Source organism: Miniopterus schreibersii (genome assembly GCF_964146895.1).
Source record: "Miniopterus schreibersii genome assembly, chromosome: 7".
NCBI lineage: Eukaryota > Metazoa > Chordata > Mammalia > Chiroptera > Miniopteridae > Miniopterus > Miniopterus schreibersii.
The window spans coordinates 2,600,376-2,621,908 of record NC_138108.1 but is presented as its reverse complement, the minus strand read 5'-3'; the positions used below and the strand labels follow the sequence as shown (position 1 = coordinate 2,621,908).

The window sequence follows — 21,533 nt, the reverse complement described above, 5'->3', positions numbered from 1 at the left end:
GCAGACGGCCCAGAGGCTGGCCCCCACTCCGTGTGTAGCTGTGACCCTCGGCGGTGAGCTAGACGTCAAAGGGGCGCGTTCCCTCCAGTTTTGTCAGTCCCTTCCGACGAGCGATGTCGCCTTTCCTGGTGTCACCTTAGAGACAGATGCCTGGAGTGGAGAAGCTTCCGAGGGGAGCAGAGAGAAAGCCACCTTCCCGCCCCGGTTCCTTGAGTTTGGCGCCCCCCTTATCTCTGTGCCGAGAAGCTCCCTTCGCCCGCCCCCCTTTCCAGGCACACAAACGGCCGCGCCTGCCCCGGTCACGGGCACGTTGCGGTGGCCGCAGCTCAAGCACAGCCCCCGTCTGCTCCGTGTCGTCTCCCGGAGGGGGGTCCTGGGCCTGCATCGGGACCAGCGTGCTCAGAGTACTCCCCCCTTTAAGGGACATAAAACCTGAATCCATGATTAAATGTTTGCAGTGTCAGAGGCTGGGAAACCCACACGAGTCACTATGGAAATTAAAGACTAAAAACGGAAGCATTTTTTCTTTTTCCCGGCACACAGGCAGGTGGGGGGGGTGAGCAGCAGCAGGAGCCCGGAGCGCAGGTGGTGGCTGCTTCCACCCGAGGCTCCCCCAGGTGCCGCCGGCGTTCAATTGTGCGCTGTCCCCCAAGGAGCGGGCCCCTCCATCGGGGGGGGGGGGGGTGTGGTCGGGAGCTTGTACTTAAACATACAATTAATAAGCAGCAGCCCAGCCTCTGAGAACCTAAAACGTGTTCACCTGGGGATCGTCTCGGTAGCTATCCAGGTATCCATCCTGGCGCCAGGCGGCGAAGCCTCGGGCTTCCCCCGTCCAGGCCTGTGGGGCTTTCACGCCTACGTCCGTGCCTGCAGGGGGCGCTGTGGTTCCTCGCCTGCCATCTCTACTCCCAAGTAGTTCAAGGAGAAATTTGTCTGATTTGGGGAATTTCAGGAAACTCCTTCCCCTTGAAGTCTGTGTGTAAACTGTAAGAAAAAATTCTGAGCACCAGAGGGATGCTCCGGATGCCGGGAGGTGCTCCCACCTCTGCACCAAGATTTCCTGATTAAATGAAATACTGAGGTGTCCTTTGCATTTAAATGCATTTCTTCCCTGATCTGCAGACTTAAAGAATTTCGGATCTGGGGGCACTGAGAGCTGTCCAGCTCAGCTCTGTGCTTTACAGACGAGCAGGCGGGGCCAGGGAGGCGGGGCCAGGGAGGCCGGTCCGTTGGAGAGCAAGATTGTAGCACCTGAGAAGCCAGACATTATGTCTGTCTCTTAGCTGCGCGGTTCTACCGTCCTGTGAATGTTATACTTCAGAGCCATGGGTTGCATTTTAAAACCTGGTAGTGAGCGAAAATGCTCCTTCAAGCCACAATTATTTTTAATAAAATGTAAGGCACTTCAGTACTCGGGGTTGTGGGGTAGAATGCAGTCCTATAAGTTATTTCCAAAAAGCTGTTTGATAAAAGCTCATCGCCCAGGCCATTGTCTTCCTGTAACAGGTGTTGTGGGAACTAGGACGCCGGGTCTGGGACAGGCTCCCTCAGGTTCAGGGTTTGCTAATCACGGAAAATTACTCGGTTTTGCAACTGGGTGAAGCTGCCACTAGGGGGCACTGGAGGCCGGTGAGGATTGTCCTCACTGTGCCGAGTGCGGAAGTGACGACACTCGCCGGTGTGAGGTCGTCCGGACCTGTGATGAGACGCGGCCCGCAAAGCGTGCGAAGCTCCTGGGTCAGCGGCCCCGAGTGCGGAGGCGAAGCTGCACTCACGGGACCGGGGAGAACAATTAAAAAGATGAAGCAACGGTGTTTTCTGTGTAACCACCACCCCTGGCTCCCGTTTGCTTTGCATGGAACTTTAGAGAGGAAGCACGGAAAATCTGGCCAAAGAGACGCTTTTTACAAACAGAAAAGAGTAACCAGGTTTATTATTTAGCCCCTTCTCTCTTTTTAAAATGTTTTTATTGAGCCCGGCTGGGCGTGGCTCAGCGGTTGAGCGTCGACCTAGGATCCAGGTGATCGGGGTTCGATTCCCAGTCAGGGCACATGCCCGGGTTGTGGGCTCGATCAATGACTCTCACCATTGATGTTTCTATCTCTCTCTATCCGTTTCCTTTTCTCTCTCTGAAATCAATAAAGGTATATTTTTAAATGTTTTTATTGATTTCAGAAAGAGGGAGGGGGAGAGAGAGAGAGAAACATCAGCCGGCTGCCTCCTGCACGCGCCCTACTGGGGGTCGAGCCTGCACCCAGGCCTGTGCCCTGACCGGGAATCGAACCGGCGGCCTCCCGGTCCATGGGACTGCGCCCAACCAGCTGAGCCACACCTGCCGGCCGTCGTTCTCTGAAATGAACCCACCGAGAGTCCTGTTGGCTTGAGCGACGGCCCAGGCTTCTCACTTTGGGGTCCGCGTCCTTGCTCTGAAGGCAGGCGGGGTGCAGGCCCCCCCGGCACCTGGGCTGAGCAGGGTGGCTGTGTGTGTCTGGGTGGAGCCTCTCTGCCCAGCTGTGGCCCCTCCTGTGGGGGGCCCTGGGCTCTTGTCTGTGCCGTCTGGTGGGTAGTTGGAGGCCAGGAGGCAGATGGGAAATCACACTGGTCTCTGGGCAGAGGGAAGGGAGCTGGTCAGCGTTTGGAGAGTCGACATTGTTCGCAGAGGTGGCTCGTGGGGCATAGTCACCGGCAGGCGCCCAGGGCCGTCCCGACGGTTGGCAGCTGCCTCTCTGTGGGCTCGGGGTGGCCGGGGGCACACAGGCATTGGCCTGGGTCCAGTCTCCTGGCTTCTTGGGGGTGTTTCTTCTGTTATTTTTACCATGAAGATGGAGGGCTTCTCCCTGCTGTGGGCACTTACTTTATTTCTTGCTTTTACCCTTTATTTTCTCCCACTACCTGATTTCCCGCAGAAATTGTGACATCTCAGAAAAATTTCAATTTTTCTATCTGGAAAAGGGGACTGATGACATGTTTGTACCTCAAAGGAGAAACATCAAATCACAGGCCACTCTATGCAAATTCATCTTTTGTCGGGTTACTTACAAATGGAGCGTTCAGAACGTACAAGGAGGCAGATGCAGTTTGGGGACCTCCGCGGTTTCCAGTCCTCAGCATAGCGGAGACGCAGCAAGAAGGGGAGTTAGGCAGAAGCGGGACCGTCCCGTCAGGAGGGCGGTCCGTCCGCCGTGGGGGGGCAGCTTCCGCAGGCTGGTCTTCAAGTGGCTCAAGGTTTCCCCCCAAGCGTGAGGACGTGAGAGCGAGCCCGTGGGCAGAGCAGGCCCAGGTTCCAGGTCTCCCCTTGAATTCAGTCAGCACCCGAGATAAACCCCCTGCGGGCTCCGGTGGGTGAGGTGGGGCCACGGCACCTGAGGGAGTGGCTTGGGTCTGAGTGAGGCTGGAGACAACGGCAGTTTCACGATGATTTTTTTTTTGGTCTTTTCCCCACCGAAGGATATTTTTTCAATTGCTTTTCGGAGGGGGGGGGACGGAGAGGGAAAGAGAGAAAGAAACACTGATGTGAGAGAGACGCGTCAATTGGTTGCCTCCCGCTTGTACTCTGACCCGGGCCGGGGATCTAACCTGCAACCAAGCTACATGCCCTCGGCTGGGATCGAACCCGGGACCCTTCAGTCCGCGGGCAGACGCTCTAACCACTGAGCAAAACTGTCCAGGGCTCGTGCTGAATTTCTTACGAAAGAAGAAACACCTGCCGCTGAAATACAGCCTGAGAAACACGGATCTCGTGCACGTGGACCCCGCTTACGACCTTGGCGCGCATCCTCACGAATCAGCTAGTTCCGAACAAATGTGAGCGAGAGTCCCCGCAGCATCCGATTGGAAACGTTACCGTTGGGTCTTTCCCGGGGCACTGCCCCCTCTGGTTCCCGCGGAGCGGCGGGTGTGCGGGTGACTGGGGACGCCAGCCCGCGGCCTCCCGCCCTTGCTCCCCGGCGGGCCCCTCCCAGGGGTTACTAAAGACAGCAGGCAGCCGGCTGCCCCCGTTCCCGCCGCTGTGTAATCTGAGGGCGGTTAGGGAGCCCTGGAAGAAACCTCTTCGGAGGCGACCTTCCCGCGTGGAGTACAATTAACTTGATTGCTATAGAATGGGGGGGCCGGGGGGCGAGGAACGCCCCGGGTGCCCGCGCTCACCTGGCCGGGGCGGGGCGCGGTGGGCAGAGGCTGGCGCCCGCGCTGACTGTGCCGTGGCCGTGACCACGGGCCACGGAGGAGGAGCGGCCACAGCACTGTCCCCGAGCGCGTCCTGCCCTGGGAGGCGGGAGGCCCGTCCCTCGGCTGCCGAGATACGACCACGGAGCTCTGCTTTCCCCGTCCATTTCTGTTAAAATGTCACTTACGTCTATTTTAAATACTGCCTGTTTATACATGTAAACATTTTTCCTGATCAAAACAACACTTATTTGTAAAAATACAGAAAATGACCAAGAAGTCGATTAAAATCACCTGGTCCCACCTTCTAGCGGTAAACATTTCATTGCACGCCCATCTCGCCAGTTTTCAGTATTCTTAAGGCAAAACTCGGACTTTATTCTCTATTGTTTTTAATAGCCCTTTTTAAAAAGGCCTGGGAATAGTCCCTGTTATTTAATTTCCTCTAAAGCTGTTCCTGAGTCTCCTCAGCTGGCACGTGCCAGGGTGGACTTACCATCCCGGGAAGCGGGGGCTGCTCGTCAGACGCACCTTTGCTGGATTCATCCTGTGAGTGTCGCCCGAGCGCCAGCCGGGTGGCATCTGAGGTCCTTACCGTCTGGGTCAGGCGCCCTCAGTGCCGAAGCCCCCGCCCTGCGCAGAGCACCCAGCGCACGGGAGGGGGGCCACGTCTCCCCTCGCCCCTCGTCACGGGAACTGTGCCCGTCGCTGGCTTCCTGGTGGACTTGGCTACAGGAAGAGAGGCCAGGGGCCGGAATGGAGTCCGTCTCCTAGGAAAGGATGGAACCGACGTCATTAAATACTTACATTCGACAAATACTACCGAGGACCAGATAGGCTCTTTTAGACCCGCCCCCCTTCACTGGCAAATTACCAGAACTAAGCCAGATTTTATAAAGATCCATTCTCAGATCTCGTGTCAATTTACTGTAATAGAATCTCTTCTGAAAGACTCAAATAGAAGCTTAAATTGAATGGCAGGTTGTCATGCACTCAGTCATTTCAGAATTTTATTCAAATGACTTAGAGAAGCTGGTGGGTGTGGGGGCAGTGGCTTCGGTGGGATGACCGGGTCAGTGCTGGGAAAGTTCGCCGCGGTCACATTGCACAGCTGGGAGCTACCTGAGCCGCGGCCCGAGGGCGCGGGGTGGAGATGCGCCTCCAGAGGCCTGCACGCCCACACCCCCAAACCCGCCGACAGGACCTGTCACGGGAAGAGAGGGTCATTGCAGACGTGTCAAATTCAGGGCCTTCACACGGGCCCTGGTAAGAGGGGCGGAGACTTGACCGCGCAGAGGAAAGGGCCGAGTCGAGGGCAGAGAGACCTGAAGTCGGGGGTGATTCGGCCGCGAGCTAAGGGATGCCCGCAGCCACCAGCCGCCGGCGAAGCAGGACACCGGCCCTCCCCGGAGCCTCTGGAGAGAGCACAGCCCCTCCAGCACCTGACGTCAGCCCTGTGGTGCCGACTGTGGCCTCGGGGCCTCCAGAACTGAGAATGAGTTGATGTGTCCAGCCGCCGCCCGGTTTGTGGGAAATGGTTGGAATGACCCCAGGAAGCTCTTACAGACGGGAAGGGGCAACGTGACTCAGGAAGGCTCCAGGAAAAGCTGGGACCCCTGCTGTGCCTGAGGTGCAGACGCAGAAGGAGGTGGAGCTCAGATTCCAGATGCACCCCGGCACCCCTGGGAGGGGCTGTGTCACCAGGCGCCGTGGGCCTGGCCCAGACCCAGGCAGGATGACCTCAGGGTTGTCAGGGGCGTGTGTGACAAGGAGGCGGCAGGTCCGGAGCCATGGGCTGGATGACTGCGGGTTCAGTGGCCACCAGGAGCAGGTGGAGAGCTGGGCTCTGCTCGGTGTTGTCTTCCCGGAGGCATGACCATGGCCCGGAGGGGCTCAGGCCCAGCAAGGTCGGGGCTGGTGGAGGCGCTCCGACCGCTGGCTGTTGGGCGGCGATCCCAGGCCCCTCATCCACGTTGCTGTCGTCTTGTGCAGTCACGGGGCTCCTTAATTCCTGCTTCCCACTCCTTAGCCCACTCTGTTCCCCCATCTCTCCCCAGCCTCACCAGTGGCCTTGCCTAGACCCAGGGGCCCTCACCTTTCGACCTCGACACAAGCTCTTTCTGGGTAACACCGGCGCCCCCTCCTCCTCTGCCTGCAGGTGCAGATCCATTTCATTGACTCAAGTACATTTTATGCTCAGGAAGCAGCGTCAGGGGCCTCGCTGTGCGGCAGAGAAGCACCGTGGCGGGATCCAGCCTCGGCGTCGGCCCCGCTGCCCTCCTCGCAGGTATTTCCCGAGTGCCGTGTGTGGGCACCAGCCGGCTTGCCCTCTGGCACCGGCTTCTCGTCTGTAGCCCGCAGGTGCCGATCAGTGTTCACCCTCGGCCCCACGGCCCCGAGCAGCCGCAGTGGGCACTGGCCTCCGTCCACACGCGGCGCTCAGCCACGCGGCTGGGTGCCGCCCCAGCTGACCTCAGAACCGGAAAAGACATGTTTAAAACGTGCAGCTGTTTGCAGACCTTTAGAAAAATATTTGCCCACGGCTCGGAGTGAGAGCATTCTCTCACGTTAGCTCCAGTGTATCATGTATTTTATTGTTCAGCCTTTCTGCCTGTTCAAAAATAAGTGCGCGGAAATTAGAGCAAAGCCATCCGAGGTTTCCCAAACAAACCACGGCGCGCAGGTGGAATCATTTAATGATCTATTTAGAAGGTAGTGGAAGGAAAGGGAACCCCGAAGCCCAGATGTTTCTTCGAAGCCTGCTAATGACAAGCCCGGCCGCTGCAGGCGACGGGCCGGACCTGCCGAGACCTTGCGTTTCTCCTGACCCGCTTGCCGCTTGCCGCTTGCCGCTTGGTTTCCTAAGGACGGCTGGTAACGAGCAGCCGCTCGCCCGTGGGCTTGGGGACCCAATAGACACCGAGTCGTCGTCTCAGATGCTGCCGAGTTAATTTCCAAGACACCGTCGCTCCCAGGTGGCCCGTGGGTGACACCCGGCTGGACCGCAGAGCTCCGGGTCCACCTCAGCTTATCCTGTGTGATTCAGCGTCACGCTGCCTCCGTTTAACCAGCTGTGGACTGGGACACTTTCCCCTTGTTACCTCCTTCCCGGGGTGCCCGTCATAACTGGATGAATCCGTAGCTTGCTTGGAGGGCTTTGAAAGAAAACAACCACCTGTGGTAAAAGTGATGGAAGCCTCGGGAGGTGGCGATACCCACGGAGGCCCGGCCTTCACGCGAGGAGCCTTCATCCATTTGGCACCCACTGGAGCAGAGCCCTGGGCAGGGCCCCCTCGGGCGCTGGCCCCCCAGAGCTGTGAGCTGGCCGACTGTCCTCAGGGCGGTCACTCTGCCCTCTGGGCCTCGCGCCCCTCACCTGTCCAGTAAAGGTGTTGAAATGGCTCTGTCCTGTCCGGTCCCATCCGGATGTAGGACAAATAAACTAAATCTTTTGTAGCCACCTTCCCCTCTGGGTTCTGGAAGCAGATCGACTCACTATAAATTCTGATTCTTTTAAACAGTAATACTGGCTCATTAGAAGTGGTTCTCGGGGCCCCGTTAGGTGAAGTGCCCGGCTCCTCACTGTGTCCCCAGTGAGAGTCCCCAAGGCAGCTGGGTGGGTCTCCTTTGGGTAGTTTACTAATTAACCAAGCACACCTGGTTTCCTTTCTTATCCTTACACCCAAAACATTAAATCTCTCCTAAAAACATTACCTAAATTCATTGAAGAGTTCCTATTTTTCATTCCGAGGCTTGTCTTTGGCTTGGCTTTCTGCCTCCACTCTTGGGGTGTTTGTAATCTGAAAACAGTTTGTGATTAATATTTTCTGCTTTTCACACCGTGCGAAGAAACGGTTCTCACTGTGGCCTCTTCTCCTGGAACTCACTCAGCGGCCTGTCCGCCTGCCCGAGAATGGGTCAGAACCCGGCAGGCAGTTCTCGTGGTTTCGGGCCCAGAGCCCGGCTGCTCAGAAAGGCCGGGCAAGTTGCAGCAGGGCCACTAGGTGGCGGTGTGGTCGCGGCTGCGGACGCTCTGACCCTGGTTCCTGTGCCGACTGAGAGTGTAAGTTAACGTGCTACATCCATTTTCATTTGAAAGATACAATTAATTAGACACAGAGTGGATGTGGGGGAGGCTGGAAGCTCCTGGCAGGAGTGTGGTCGGCCCTAGAAACAGCATAGAGCGAACTTCAGACCCCTTGAGCTGTTTTGTAAGTTTGTAACGTTTAGAAAACTACCTGGATAGTGGGATTCCCTAAAAGGCTCAGACAAAGGACACCAGAGAAAATGTAACAAATGTAGAAAATGTAGCCAATGTAGCCATCAGAGAAAATGTAGCCAATGTAGAAAATGTAGCCATCAGCGAAAATGTAGCAAAGCTGCTCAAGTGAGGCTCAGACTATTGGCGTCACCGTGTTAGCCTTTCAAGGTTCCTGAGGAGGCAGCTGCCCTCCTGACCCCGGGTCTGCAGGCCCTCGCTGGATGCAGCTGTACCCAATTGTATTTGCAGACGATAGTTTTGTGGGATGATTTTTTTTTTTTACAGCTTTAAAAAATAAGTTGAGGAATTTAGGTCTAAAAAAAAAAAATGAATAGCTACAGGTAACCGCAGAAGATATTATTGGCAGATGCAGCAAAAAATGTATTTCCACAGAAAATTGGATTTTGCACATAAAACTTAGTAATACTAATAAAGACGGGTCATTACAAGTTTTAAGCCAAATAAGCAAGCTCGAAGAGCTGTGCTGTCGGAGTGACTGGCGGTGGTTTTTATTTTTTTGAGACGTGTAAATCAGCTCTAGTTGGGTGATCGCACCTCGGATGTGCTCAGATCGCCCCTGTTCCGTCTGACGGTGGGGAGGGCCTCGCGCCCCATAATTTACAGTCCCCGGCGAGGTGTGTTTATATGTAAGCTGTGCAGCTAATGAGAAAGATAAGAAATTTATAGTCCTCCGTGATTGATAGGATTACTGCCTCGGCATTAATTGAAATCCCAGGGATCACAGCTGTGTGGGCTCAAGTTGGGGGGGAAATTACTTCAGGTTCCCTGAAAACTTTCCGACTCCCTTCCGAGCGTCTGCGAGATCACTTGCCCGCCGACAGTCGGGTCGGCGGCGGGGACAGTTGCCGCTTGCCAGGGCGATGGCGCTTACGGGAAGGTGATGACGGAGCTTGCTCTGTCACCTCCCTGTGGTCGGCGGCTGTAAGTGTGTGGGGGAAATTAAATACTGTGGTGTTTCTTAAATGGCTTTAAAATTTTACATGGGTAATAATAAAATTATCTGTGGCCACTCTCAGTGTTCTCCGCACTATTTAAGACGTTGGGGGGCGGGGGGTAATAATGGTCGCGGGAAGCCTTCGATATTCGTCATTTTCTTAAAACTTGCACCGGCTGTGTTTAATCTGGGCTTGTCTAACCGAATCTTGGAGACCTTTCCCCGCCTGTCATTTCTCAATGTTCCGTTCTTGTTGGAGCTCAGTCTTGTGAAAACGTCTAAATTTCCCCATTAAGTGCTTAAAAAGTAATAAAACTAAAGCCATTAGACTTCACCTATCAGAGCCGTATCAGGAGAAATATTCTCGGTGCCATAAATCTGGCCAAGGGTGCGACGTTCATGTCCCTGGATTCATTCCCTGGAAATGGACGTTTGAAGGTAAATGGCTTAAGTAGGGCCGTTTAAATTTTTAATACAATCTTATTGTAACTGTTAGCAAATGATTAAAGTGCAAAGGGGCCCTACGTGTTTTGTGAGATTTATAATAAATGCCCCGTGATGCCTTTGCGGGCTGAATTACAGGTGTTATGACAGCTAGCGGCTTCGAAAGGCCGCGGAGGCACAGGCGAAGAGTTGAGCGGCGCCTTCCGAACGCAGGCGTCTCTATCCCCGGTTCAGTCTTTTAGGATCTGGAACCTTCGGTTCGCCAGGGGCGTCCAGCGCATCCTTGAGCCACGATGAGGTCAACTGAAGCTGTTTTGAAAAATACACAGATAGAAATGACTGTTTCCATCCCCAGTTTGCTTTTGGGGAGGCGTGTCTTCTCCCAGATGTCTTTTTCCCCCACTGGAGTCCCGCTGGTTTCCGAGGAATTCCTGGCAGCTGGGACCCGCTCCCACTTTCCAGTGGCACAGTGAGAGCCCTGACGGGTGATGGGCTGCTGTTGGCCGGGGACTGTCGCGAGGGCCTGTGATTGGGGAGCGGGGCCGCCCGCGGAGGGGCGCAGGTGGAATGGGCCGGGCCCCTCCTGACGGGCTGCCGAAGGTGCAGACCTCGACACACTGCCGTCCGCGTCGTGTGCGTTCACTCAGAGCCCTCGTTGGGTGGACTTTAGCATGTTTGAGGGCTGGCCGTGGCCGCCGGTCAGGCAGACCTTGTATTGTGCTTGGCTTTCTTTCTCTTCGCAAGTGTGTTTTTTACAAATTGAAGGTAGGACCCCTCCCCCCACTAGCAAAATACTGACTGGCCTGATTTTATTTTATTATTTTTTTATTGACTTCAGAGAGAGGAAGGGAGAGAGAGAGAGAGAGAAACATCCGTGATGAGAGTCATTGACCGGCTGCCTCCTGCACGCCCCCTGCTGGGGATCCAGCCTGCAACCCAGGCATGCACCCGGGCATGCACCCCGACCGGGAGGTGAACCGTGACCTCCTGGTTCCTAGGTCTATGCTCAGGCACTTGAGTGGCTTGATTTTAATAATCGCTTTGTTGTGTGGGCTGGAACCCCGAACCCGCAGCATCTCCGAGGTCGGCCTGCACACTGCCCTCTCCCTCGCTTTCTGTATTTTTGCCCATCAAAAGAAGAATCTGTTATAAAGACGAAGGCAGCCTGGCCGGTGTGGCTCAGTGGTTGAGCGTCAACCCAGGAACCGAGAGGTCACGGTTCGATTCCCGGTCGGGGCACATGCCAGGGCTGCGGGCTCGATCCCCAGCAGGGGGCGTGCAGGAGGCAGCCGATCAATGACCCTCATCATGATGTTTGTGTCTCTCTCTCTCCTTACTCTCTCTGAAATCAATAAAACCATATTTAAAAAGAAATTTGACCCAGTGATCCCACTTCTAGGAATATACCCTAAGAATCCTGAAACACTCATCAGAAAGAATCTATGCTCCCCTGTGTTCACACCAGCGCAATTTACAACAGCTGAGATCTGGAAACAGCCCAAGTGCCCCTCAGGAGCTGAGTGGGTAAAAAGCTGTGGGACCTTCCCACCATGGATACTACGCAGCTGTGAAGAAGGAGGATCTCATACCCTCTGGGGCAGTGTGGAGGGACCTGGAGAGTATTATGCTGAGTGAAATAAGCCAGGCAGAGAAAGACAAACATCACATGATCTCGCTCATCTGAAGATCCTGCGAACAAAATAAACAGATGAACAAGACAGGACCACAGACATGGAAGCAGGGAGCAGACGGACAGATCTCCACAGGAAGGCGGGAAGGAGTGTGGGAAGTGATTGACCAGAGAACATATACACGTATATGCACAGCCCATGGACACAGTCGATAGACAGGTGAAGGCCTGGGGAGGGGTGGGAGATGGGGGGTGAAAGGTTGGAAAATGGGGGACATCTGTAATATTCTCAGCAATAAAATAAAATTTTAAAAACAATAGAAATACAAATAAAATGGACATTCACTCAGATTCAACTTCTGTGCATGTTTAAAATTTAAGTTAATAATTCAGGGGAAATGAAAACAGTTGTTAATCCATTTAAAGTATTGCTGTAGCCTGGCCGGTGTGATTAGAGTGTCGGCCTGTGCACCAAAGGGTCACGGGTTCGATTCCCGGTGAAGGGCACGTATCTCGGTTCAGGTTTGATCCCTGGTCCCGGTCAGGTCGCGTGTCTCTCACATCGATGTTTCTCTCTCTCTCCTTCCTGCTCCCTTCCACTCTCTAAAAATCAATGGAAAAAATAGATGAGTATTTACTAAATAAATATTACTGTAGGTATTTTACATTAAGATGGACCCATATAGATTGACTTTAGCGTGAGGTACTTTCTCACTCATGGGCAAGATGTGCAGTATTATTATGAGCTCTGATTTTTTTGGTAAAATCCCAAAATTAAAATGCATGCGCGATTCTTTGAAGAATTTCAGTAATTCACGGAAGCTGGGAGTAACGTGCAGGGAGAGTCCGACCGTCACCGTTACTAAATCACAGCAGACGACAGATTCAGAAATCAATCCGTGTTCTCTGCCGAAGTCTAATTAACACTTAAACGCTATTAGTCACCAACTCGAAGTCTTGATCGGCAGTGACCTCAGGTATTCTAAACGTAAATAAAATTAGATTTAGATCCCTTTTAATTACCCGAGGTGCTGCGAGTAATTACCATGGCAATTGATAAACTTAATTCCTCCTTAAAGGGGGAAAAAAAACAAAAAACTTATAAAAAGTCTCTCTGCACTGTATTCTCTTTAGTGACTGTGACCCGCGGGAGAGAATTGTCTTGAGTTCTGCCGGGTGTCCCAAAAAAATGTATACGCACTTCCACAGCTGAGCTGATTGATGTTTATTTCTGTTTAGATTTAACCCATTGGAATTAATAATTATTCAAAGCGTGTATACATTATTGGGGGACACCCTGTATAATGATACGGAATTTCTTTATTCGGGCCTCAAGTTCATGTAACATGACTGCCTCATGTCACTGTAATATCAGAAAAGGCAGAACGTGCCCAAGGGAATCCGAGGTGCCTGGGAGGGTGGTTTCGGGTGGCGGTGCCGTTAAGTGATAGCAGGGGGTGGGTGCGGGGAGCTCCGGCGCGAGGCTGTGCAGAACTCGTGGAAATCTGTCTTGTCATCTCCCCCTTCTTCCTAATTGCATCACACACACAGCATAACCCACCCTGTGTGTCACTGTCACTTCCCCGAAGGCCCCGTGCGCGGGCCCCGGCGCTGGCTCGGCGCCGACAGGGCCGGGCGGAGAGCGCTCATTTTCTCAGGTTCCGGCCGGGACGTCGCCTCCCCGACTCTGGGGAGAAAATGTCTTTTTTATGGAGATTGTTGTAAGGATAATTATTTCTGGAAATAGGGAAACAGCTTCAGCGGGGACAGATAAGTCCATTTTTCTTGAAAGGTACAAGACACCGGGAGGAAAACATGCGTGTGACGAATGCGGGGGAGGCTCAGGGACGTTTCTGAGGCCCCTGCTCCCGGAGCATGTGCACCTGAGACGGGGAGGCAGCCCCGGCCTGGGAACTCGGCTGAGCCGGTGAGAACCAACCGACGTTTCAGTTTTTAAAAACGAAAACCAATTACGGTTCTCGGCCGTACTTGTCTCGAGGGCCCTGAGTTCAGAATCTACTTGACGCCCTTTTTACGTCTGATCTGTTCTCTTAACAGGACCCTTTCCGGCCCCGATTCCTCGGCTTTAAATTCTCCTGCAGTTTCATTAGCTCGGATCCTTTTGCGCCATCAGTTCCGTGAGCCTCTTCCGCTCCGTAGCATCTCTTCTTTTCTCATGGTTCAAAACCCTTACTGTTGCCCGGCCGGTGCGGCTCAGTGGTTGAGCGTGAACCGAGAGGTCCCGGGTTCGAGTCCCGGTCAGGGCCCCTGCCGGGTGGTGGGCTCGGTCCCCAGTAGGGGGCGTGCGGGAGGCAGCCGATCGAGGTCTCTCATCGATGTTTCTCTCTCTCTCTCCCTCTCCCTCTGTCTCTGAAATCAGTAAAACCATGTTTAAAAAAATAATAAAAATGTCAATTTAAAATAAAAGTAAATAAATAAAATCCCTCCCGCAGCCCCTGCCCCTCCGTCAGTCTGGTCTCTGCAGGAGGTCGTCCTCCTCGGGTACCTCTGTGGGTACCGGCATCTCTCCTGGGTCTCCCCTCCCTCCCCCCGCCAAACCGTGTGAGCCGATTTCGTGACCTGTCCTTGGCCATGGACCCCAGAGGCGCGTCCTGAGCCCCCCGGGCGCGGAAAGCCTGGCCGGGCCCCGCGCAGACGGAAGAATCCAGCGCGAGCCTTCCCCGTCGGGGTGCTGGGAGCGCTCCTGCTCGGAGCCGTCAGCCTCCCCGAGACGGCTTGATGAGTCGAGGAGAAGTGACAGGTTCATTTCTCCCCTCCGTGTTGGAGCCATTTATCTTTCAGGTCCTCGCCTGCCATCTAATTGTATTGCCAATTTATTGGGGGACGCGGGGCCTCGTCTGGAAAGAGGCTGATTTGCATCTAGCAGGAGGCGTGAGAGAGAAAGTTCGTCCCTCTGGGCCCGGCGGACAGGCTGTGCTGGGTCCCTCGCGGCCTGAGGGACGTTCTCTCATCCGTGTTCAAGTCCATGTTGACCTTGGCCCCGGTGACAATGCCCTCGCGCCCAACAGCCCCGCTCTCGAAAGGCCTGCGCTGTCCCCTCACTTCCTCTGAGGCGAAGGGGGACCCCAGCTGCCGTGGGCTCTGTGGACGCGTCGCCCCCTCCCTCCCTCCCAGCTTCTGGAATGACGGTCACAGCCGTGACTTTGCCCGTCCTGAAGGTAACTGTTTATTGCAGCCGGCATTTAAATCCCGGGTAATAGGAGCAATTAAACAATAGCTTCATTTCCAGCAAATTAACAGCCCTAATAGGTAATTGCGACATAAATGAAGATAAATTTGTTTTAATACAATGAGATAAGAGGAACACGGGCGAGAACTGAACCCCGGTTAGGAGTTCAGACCACGTCGCATCGGGGGGAAGTCGGTGCTTGGCCGGGAGACCTCAGGGCGAGCCTGCGGTTCCGCCGCGGCCGGGCCTGGGTTAGAGGCGCTTTTCCTTTTGTTACAATAGAAATGTTGCCGCGTTGCGCCCCTAGGTGCGCGGAAAGCGGGTCACCCCAGGATTTCCTCCACCAAACCCTTTCTCCTAAAGGCCTGCTCGGGGTGTGGGGGCCGTCGGGCCGCTGACCCTTGGCGGGATCCCCCCAGGTTTGCGCTGACAAGGACCCGGAGAGCAGACGTGCAGAAGAGCGTTTTCCTTTTTCCAGCCGCGAACGAACCCGCGACCTGCTCCGGCGTAGACCTTTCCTTCCTTGTCACTACTTGTAATTAGGAGACCGTTCTGGTGGCCGGTGGCTTGTTTCGTTGAAACGTGGACGTGGTCAGGGCAGCCCTGTTTTTTAGAACCATAAACGTGGCGTCCCCGTGAAGGGTGGCTTGTCCTGGGCCAAGTCGGCTTCCGAGAGGACAGCTGGGGGGCATTAAACGGGGGGGGGTGGCAGAAGCGCTGGACCCCTCGCTAGGAGGGCCTGGTTTTCTCCTGAGGGGCACTGAGCCGATTTGATCTCACTTACATTCAGGAACCATAACTGAGGTTCAAGCTCAAATCTGCTCTGACAGGTTGTAAGCCGGGGTTCGACCGAAACCGCGTCACTGAGCTTCCGTCACCTGAGAAGAGCTCGGGGTTGCTCTGCACGTCGGGCGACGCGGTCAGCCTGGAGCTCCGGGCCCTGCAGACTTGGGTCAGGTGTGAGGGTGGAGTCGCAGCAGTTCCCGCGTGAGAGCCTCAGAACTAAACATCCATGTGCCTCTGGGCCGTGGGAGCCGGGCCCCCGAGTCCAGGCCCCAGCGGCTCTGTCACAGCCCCGCCCGCCCCCGACGCCCGCGCCTTTCTCCGGCGTCCCGTAGAGACGGCCTGCGTCTTCCAGGCCGCACTGGGTGTCCTCCCAAATCACGGACCTTGTCGCTTGCCCTGGGGTAGTTTGGATGGCCTCCCGTTGCCTGAGGGATCAGGTCCTCGCTCGTCACGCGTGTCTGCGTGGGGAGACCCTTACCTTGTGTTTCCAGTCCCCCCGTCAAGCTTCCCGCACGTCCTTGCCCGTCCCCATTGCGGATTCCGTTTGTCCCTTTACCCAGGTGGCCAGGGCTTGCCGAGGGTCAGGCACGCCGGCCCCAGGAGGTGGACAGAGCCTGGTGCCTGGCATTTCTGCAGAGCCCGGGGTCTGTCGCGTTGGCCCCTTGTCTCGGCAGGTGGGCCGACTGTTCCAACAGGCGGGATCTGCAGGCGTGTGGGTGCCAGGGGCCCTGTGGGCGGGTCCCTGTGGTTCACTAATTGTCATTAAGCCTCAAACAACCCGAGAGACCTTCAGGAATGGGCCCCCCTTCGTTGTATTAGCTTTTTGGCATAGTTGCCTCTACGCCCAAAACAGAGGTGACGCGGAAACAGACCAGGCGGTGGGCACGGGGCTGCCCCCTTACGGAGCACACGCCCCTTAACATTCCTCAACTTCAGGTTTCCTCGGCCAGAAAAAGTCCACTTCAGGTTCCCTCTCATTCCTAAGTCACACGTTCAGAACCACGTAGATAATTTGGTAATTAATTTCTGCTTAATTAATAAGATAGTTTAACGATCACTCAGCTGTAATTTAACACTGAGCTGAGACGTCAGGGGATCTTTTATTTGTTGCTGGGAGATTTACAGTCCCCGGTGGTTTCGTTACTGATGGTCATTCTCCAGTGACCTGCCCCCCCCCCGGTGCCGACGGAGGGGCCCGGTGGAAGGTGCGGGACACGCCGCTTTTGGGTGCAGGTGCCAGGCGGAGGCGGCCTGTGCCCTGACGCCCAGCCTCGAGGGAGGCTCAAAAATGTTTCCGTGGAGTAAAATTAGAGTCTCAAGTTCTGTTATAAACATTTTAAATATTTTATTAGGTTTATCATTCCTACTTAAACTCCTGTCTGCTTACTCGGAACAGTGGGGTCCCCCCCGTGCTGGCCTCCGGGGCCGCCCACAGCTTCTCTGTGGCTGCAGATCCCCCTTTTCCTCAAATTTGGCTTCACTGACACCAAGTTTCCATTCGGCATCTAACTGTGGCCCTTCGGTATCAGTCAAATCCACAGGCTTCCCCAGGGCCCCCCTTAGCTACACCCCCACTTCTCCCCCCCACGAGGCATCTGCCCCCAGCACAGCCCGAGGCGTCCGTGGACTCACCTCCCCGCGAGCTCGGCCGGTGCCCAGAGCCGCTGCGGCGCCCACGTAGCGGAGGGTGGCGCCGTGAGGGCTGGAACGACGCGGAACGCGGGTCATTACACGGCGACTCCGTCCTTAGGTCTCCCCCAGGCTCCGGTGGGCGGGGGAGGGCGGTGGCAGGATCTGAGGAAATGATGAGCGGAGGGGGACGGGGACGGGGGCCACCCCGCGGCCCTGCCTCTGATGAAGAATTGGAGCTGCTCCGGGGGGGGGGGGCGCCTGCATGGAGCCCGTTGGGGTCGGAGACCAGGTGGCGCCCGTCTCTTCCTGCCTCCTGCCCGGCCCTCGCCGGGCTCACAGGTGGCACTGCGGAAGTTCCTGCTAATTGATTAATTCGAGTCAATCATTTAATCCACAGAGGGTGTCCTGCTGATTAAATTCACCAACATTTATTGGACTCTGCCAAAAATGTCATAGTCATTAATGAAATTAAAAAGCTTGATTTGTGCTTCATTCTGGATGGCGGGGGTGCCAGCTGGTGCCATGCAACAGGCGTCTCAGCGGCGGCCCCGGCCCGGCCGGGAGCAGGCGGCCGGAAGTGGTGCCAGCGATCGCGGGTCTAGCTTGGGACCCTTGTTACGGTCGTTGACTGAGCAGTTTACACACCAGGCTCTAGGGGTTCAGGGCCCTGCAGCAAGGAAGGCCCCGACTCTCCACGCACGTGCGCGTATGTGCGTGCACACGCCTGTGTACATCGTGTACATGCGTGTGTACGGGTGTGCATGTGCGTGCACGTGTGTGTGCACTGTACACGTGTGTGCGTGCTTATGTATGTGTCCACGTGTGTACACACCCGTGCACACGCTGCAGGACCCAGTCCAGGTGTGGGTGAGGCGCGGAGCTGCCCCGTAACTCCGGCAGGGGTTGGGGTGCGGGGCCTCCACGGAGCAGTCTGGAGGGAGGCAGTGGACGTGAGATGAACTTGAGAGAGATCCTGGTGGGAGAACCTACTGTCTGTCGTGTCTCCCACGGGTGGGGGGTAGTCAGTGGAGGGAGACGGTCCGGAGAAGCAGGTTTGTGGCCGAGGGTGAGGCTCCGGTTTCCCTCCCGGGAGCTGTGGGTGATGGTTGGAGACGGTTCTAGAACACAGGGTGGTCCAGGCTGTTGCTGTGGGTGCAGAACCCTGGCATCAAGGTGGCGAGGTTGCCGGGGGTGGGGCATGGAGGCCAAGGAGGGTCAGTCAGAGGAGGAAGCCTGGAAGGGCCCACGGGGAAGAGCCAGCGAAGGCGGAGGGGAAGCTGCAGGCCGGGGAGGAGCCTGGACCGTCGGGGTCAGGGAAGGAGGGAGGGATGCCGGACAGGAGGGCTGCCCAGGGGCCAGGTAAGACGCCGCCTCCAGACGGTCTCCAGTGATCTCGACGATGGCAGGTCCTGCCGCGGGCCGCGGTGGTCGGGAGAACGGGAGGGACGTCAGGGACAGTCCAGCCGCTTTCGGGAAGGCCGGTCGTGGAGGTGGAGCTTGAACCGGCGTCGGCTGAGCCTCTCCTGGGGTGCGGGCCGCCGTTATCTGTTACCCAAATAAAGTTGGAGGATTGCGGACAGAGCGGAGGGACGCAGGGTCCCTGTCCTGGAAGGGGTGGCGTCTGTGGGGTGCTGGCGGGGAAACGGGGTTTCGTGGCCCCGTGGCAGTGCTTCCAGCAGCCGCAGAGCCAGACCGACTGAGCCCCGCTCTGCCTGTGGTCCCTCCGCCTTGTCCGCGTCTGGGGAACGGGCGTCGTCAGGTGTAAGCAGGATGGAGAGGCTGCTCCAGGGGACTGAGAGGCGGGGCTGCTTCCCGGGGTGGCCGGGCCTGTTCTTTCCCTCCTGGAGCAAACGATGGGAAGGGCAGAGCGGGGGCAGGAATCGGGCGCCGCGCCAGGTCTGATGAGGTCCGATCTGGGAGCCGAACATCTCGTTTGATCCACGTGATAGAAATTAAAAAACCTGCGGAGAGAGTAAGTGCATGACTCACCTGTTGCTTACATTGACGTTGAAGCATGGAAAGAAGTCTGTGAAAGTGTCCTCAAGGGTTCAGCTTGGAAAATGGTCTCGAAGTCCTCACCAGGTCAAGCAGGGCCCCTCCCGCCCCCAGCGGCCCCCTCGCCCTGGCGGCCTCCCTGCCTGGTGTTGCAGTTACACTGTGATCATGGATACGTGGAAGGGTCGTTACCGGGTGTCTGCTGTGAGTTACCCAAATCAAACTCAAGGCAGCGGAGGAAGCGACTGTTGGAAACATGGAGGTTAGTGCGGGGCTGGCAGGAGGCCGAGAAGCTGGCCGGAGCCCGGCGAACCCGCGGACGCTTCTGGTGCGCGCTGCGGACCCCGTGGCCTCGCCCACGTGGCGACCCCGGAGGACGTGAGGCGCCCGCGTCGAGAAACCCACGTCTCGGGGATGAAGCTTTCCTGCCTTAGGCAACCTCGTCGCGTGTGTTTCTGGCTCATTCATTCGCACGTTTTTATATAAAATACGTAACATCCTCATTTGTCGAATGACCAAATGCGGGCAAAACGCGGTGGTTATAAAAATCGCCCCACAAATGGCATCTGGGGCAACATTTATGTTTTAAGTCTGTTAACGTGTTTCAGGGTCCGGAACCCCATGGTTCTAGTTACAGCAGAACAGTGCCCCCCCCCCAGTTCCATTTCCTTGGCGTGGTTTTGGGGCGAGGGGCTCACTCGCAGGGACCAGCTCCTCCCTCCAGTTGCGCGAGTCACCCCGAGGATGCACACGAGGCCGTGGGAGGGACGGGCCCTGGTGCTCGCTTAGATGGCGGGTGGTCTCTCCAGCTCGGCCCACCCAACAGTCCATCCAGAAAATTCTTAAAATGGGGCGCAGAAGCATCGCCCCACCCCTGGGACGGACATGCGGCGGCCGCGGCCTGTGGGCCCTGGGGAGCCCGGCGACTCCCGGCCTCGCTGGAGACGGCGCTTCGTTCCCTCCCTTCCCATCGATCGTCGGCCTCCCGCGAGGCCCCCGCGGGGGATCAGCCCGCACCCGGGCGTGTGCCCGACCGGGAATCGCACCGCGGTCTCCCGGTTCACAGGCCGACGCTCAGCCGTGAGCCACACGGGCCGGGCCCCTTTTCTCCCGTCTTAAGTCAGGTACTTTCACTGCCCTCCAGGGAGCTCGCCCTCCTTCTGCAGGTCGTCCTGCACCCCTGAAACAGTCCACTGCACGCGACGTGTTTGTAAGTCATTTCCTGTCTCCCGTCTGGGGACGGACACGACCGCGGTGGGAAACAGAAGCGGGTGAGTAGAGCTGGAAGACGCTGCCAGTGACGCCGTGTGCTTGCCACGGCGCTTACCCAGAAAAGCGTTTCCTGTGCCCCGCAGGGACCGTGCTGGACGCAAGTGGGGAGCGGGACTTTCGCGCCTGACCCAGGAGCCGCGCCCTGCCCGGCGCTGTCCGCGTTGGACCCGAGGCTCCGCGGTGAAACGTCCCCTTGGCTCCTGAGGTGGCTCTCCTGTCCTCCAGGCGGACGGATGGGGCCTGCGTTTGCCTTCACCTTAGAAAGTTTCTCAGGTCTGTGCTCGAAGAGAACATTTGCAGGAGCTGCCTGGAGAGAGAGAGAGAGAGAGAGAGAGAGACAGCGATTGGTTGCCTCCCGCGGGCGCCCGGCCCGGCCGAGGGACGAGCCCTTGACCAGAATTGAACCCGGGACCCTTCTGTCCGAGGGCCGACCCTCTAACCACGGGGCGAAACCGGTCAGAGCCTGACCTCCTCGCTTTTTAATGAGCTTTAAGATCAAAGTCATTCTGGCCGTCCAACCGCAAAGCGACTGAGGCTGCAGTAAAATAGAAGTGCATTCGAGTTGATAATCAGAAACCCCCTTTTGCTCCCCCAGCCCCCCCGAAATAAGTAAGTTGGCGATCCCCCAACCAGTCCCGATTTTAACTTCATTTACTCCCCGTCCCTGGGATCTCAGCTCGGCCCCACGACACATGTTTTGCAGCTGTTGGAACCTGACCCTAAATTTTATTTTTGAGTTTCCACAGTGATTTATAAAATCCGCTAATACGCGTCTTCAAAGAGCCCAGATCAATACGCCGATGGTCTTGAGATGACGGAGAGCCCTGCGGTTCCTCTGTAATTTAAACGTGATTAGCTGATGAAGGCTGTGATCAATACGCTCCGGGAAGATAAATTAATTGATACCATCCTTTCAGGATGATAAGGGGCCTGGTGGAGGTGGGCTGTGCCTAATGAGGCCGGCGCCTCGGCCCGAGAGCCATTTTTTATACGTTGCGCTTTCACTTAATCATATCTCTGCTATCATTCGTCGGCGCGAAAGCCGGGCGCCCCGGACAAACCAGCTCCTTATTGAAATCGCCTTCGTTTGGAGAAGAGACGGCCCGTGGGCGCCGGGTGCACCCCGGGTCGTAACCTGTGGCCGGGACAGCCAGGGGCTCCTTGGCGGGGGGTCAGAGAAAACAGCAACGCGCAGGGCAAACGC

General features: G+C 56.4%; 1 protein-coding gene across 8 annotated transcripts in view; it reads left to right on the top strand.

The window, feature by feature from the left end:
• AGAP1 (ArfGAP with GTPase domain, ankyrin repeat and PH domain 1) overlaps positions 1 to 21,533 on the top strand; it is a 340,037-nt gene that overhangs the window by 137,207 nt on the left and 181,297 nt on the right. The window lies entirely within an intron of this gene.